This window comes from Apis dorsata, unplaced genomic scaffold (assembly GCF_000469605.1).
Source record: "Apis dorsata unplaced genomic scaffold, Apis dorsata 1.3 scaffold_877, whole genome shotgun sequence".
Classification (NCBI taxonomy): domain Eukaryota; kingdom Metazoa; phylum Arthropoda; class Insecta; order Hymenoptera; family Apidae; genus Apis; species Apis dorsata.
In genome coordinates, this window is record NW_006263994.1 from 245,227 (window position 1) to 248,262 (window position 3,036).

The 3,036-nt window shown below is 32.0% G+C and overlaps 1 protein-coding gene across 1 annotated transcript in view; it reads left to right on the forward strand.

Moving 5' to 3' along the window:
* The first annotated feature begins 22 nt into the window (after nt 1-22).
* LOC102679886 overlaps nt 23-3,036 on the forward strand; it is a 10,556-nt gene continuing 7,542 nt past the window's right edge. Inside the window, exon 1 of the mRNA XM_006623297.2 lies at nt 23-64. The gene's annotated coding sequence lies outside the window, so the exon portion shown is untranslated. The remainder of the gene's footprint in view (nt 65-3,036) is intronic.

The window sequence follows — 3,036 nt, forward strand, 5'->3', positions numbered from 1 at the left end:
ATCCCGTGGACGATAGCCGCGAATCTCGGTCCAGCGGATGATTTTTCCGTCACGGGATCTTTGGGTGGGTAGACCAGTGGCTCTCAACCATTATTGTTTTGGAAACTTGTTACAAGTATCGTTGTTGTTGCGGTTAGATTATTGGGTTAGGAGGAAAATTATTATATTTTTGGATAGGGTTTTTTTCATTTGGGTAATGATCATTGTGTTAATGGTGGTTCTCAATCTATTTGGAATACGTTTGCGTTGATATTACGAGTATTGTTATTCTTCTGGGTCAAGGGGAAAGTTACGTCGATTTTTGATTTGAATAAGGATTGTGTTAATGGTAGGCTCAGTGATTCTCAATCTGCGCTCCTGAGAATATTGGTGAATTGATATTAATCTTGTTATAAATGCTTTATAAAATTGTTGAGAATTGATGAGGGAATTTCGTTCTTTATTTCGGGTTATCGTGCGGGCCAGTGGTTCTCAACTAGTGTTTTTTCAAAATAGTAATATTTTGAGATTGAACAACGAAACAAATTATTGGTGAACAAATTCAAATTATTTTTTTACTAATCTAAGAATAACATATAGTAATATAACTATTTTACATATAGTATTTTTGTAGTACTTCTCACATAGAAATTTTTATATTTTTTTTTATAGAAATTATACTCTTTATATATTCATGAACTTATTTTTAACATACGATGTATCGTAATTTTTCTTGTAAAAGTATTTTGTAATTTCGAAAAGATTGAGAATCACTGAGATAAATGATAGTCTCCAATAAGAAGATCCGGGTCGTCGATTTAACGGTAAACGAAATGGTTTTCGCATGATTGTTAGTAACATAGAATCTATTTTTGTTCTATCAGTGTATTTGAAGAATGAATGATAAAAATTATTGTATCTTAATTTAATATTTAATATAATAATTTGATTAAGAATCGCTTTTCCAAATATCGTTTAATATCTTCTTTCTTGAAGATATACAACTTCCAGTTTCCACTAGAATTTTAATAATTGTATCCTTATTTTCACAATTCTCGTTATTTAGGTTATAAAAGCAATATATTGAGAAGATAAAAGAGAAGGGATATTCTGCAATTTTAGAAATAATTATCGTTACAGTTTCTACGAAATTCTTTCGAAATTCGATTTCTTTTACATAAATTTTCCTGGTAACATTATTAGCAGATGCGATTCTTTGTGATCTCCTTTTGATCGCAATAAATCAAAAAAATATCGATCGATACTATTTCACTGTCAAAGATGCATTAACTATCACGAGTTTCAAAATTCGATTTAAGTAGAAAATTATATAAACGGAGATTGCTTTAGTTCTGCTTTCTAGGGAATCTGTTTCGAAGTGGGTTGCAGCATTCGTGGAAACCTAACCTATAAAACCTATTTTTCTTGGCACGACCTCGGGGATCGAGTTATCGCGATTAGGCATCGATTCGTGTTTCTCTCTATTTTTTCGTCGTGCAATTAAACAACGTTAACGCCTCGTTTAATTTTTCCTATTTTTTTTTTTTTCATTCTCGTCAAAAAACGCATAAACGAAAGGCTCCCGTTTGAATGCACGCGCGAATAACGCGGTTGAAATTAATTGGTGATCGGATCATACCTGTCATTAGCAACCATTGACCCGTACGATGTGAGATTTAAATGTAGAGGTACAAAAGAGATTTCCCCTTTTGTTCCATATTCGAAAATATAATCAGCATCGACATAGTTCATTTTATAATTGCATTATTGGATTACCGGAATACAATTATAAATGGATCGTTATACGTATATTATTATTCAACCATCATCAATTTCGAAAGACTGACGCAATGTCAAAGATTAATTTCGGTTATCTGTAATTACACTCGAGTAAGTGGCAAGACCTAACCTATCTTGCTCAGAAAAATCGAAATTGGTAGAAAAAGCTTTGATTCAATTAAAATAGAAATTTTAATTGAAGTTATAGAATCAGAAAGTATTGTTTTGAAAAAATTTTATTCACAAAATATCAAAAAAAATCCTAATTAATAGAACGAAACCAAATTCTGTAAATGTAATTTTGTTTGGTAGCAAATTTTGATTTTTGATAAAAAGAATGGTTATTGTTAAATTATCTTAATTGATTCTCAAAGAATCACAAAATAGAAAACTTATTTTAATTATTTATAAAATCTATTTCTTACATTTACTTATTGTTATCAAAAAAATATTCGTCTTGCTTCAGCTTATTTGTTTAATATTTATGTTGTGACATATAATGTAAACCGGGTTTGCCCATGAGACAATTTACTAAACATTAAATATTTATACTTCAATTGTACGATGAAAAAAAATGGTTGAAACATTAAAATACTGTGTAAAGACTGTAGAATATAATTCAATATTTATCGCAATAGGTTATTTAAATTCAAATCGTACAAGAAATTCAATCACTACTAAGGAAAAACATTGAAACATTCTTATCTTGAAAAGACTACATGTTTTTTCCTTTATATTCAATCTCATATCATTCTGAAATTAATTCAAATATTTCAATTCAACCATACAACGAGTGCACGTGCCGTTTCTCATCTTACAAAAACAAAACGATATTTTTTTGACTCACATACCTAATTATATTCCCCTACACTTTGTTAAACGAGTCGAAAAGTTTACTGCGTTCAAGGCCATAGGCAGTATCGATCACCGAGTTCTCTCGATCGAGAGCAAGAACGCGGTAATAAAGAGTTGCAGTAGTGGCGCGCGCTCCGAATCGAGGTTAGCGTGCCGCCGAAGCTGGACCCTTTCTTCGTTATTCTGGTATTGACCGGGTGGGCGCTCGTGACGCGCTACACCATCGCCATCTTTCGGCGAATTGGTTCACCTGTCAGAAAAATGAGTTTAGGCGGGAGGGAGATGCATATGATTGACACGAGAGAGTGCGATCCACGATCGAGACGTGTTTCCTTCGCGACGAAACTCGGCTTTGGGCTTTCGCGTTAGCTTCAAAAAGGAAAAAAAAAAAAAAAAATAAAAAAATAAAAAAGAGAAATAAAG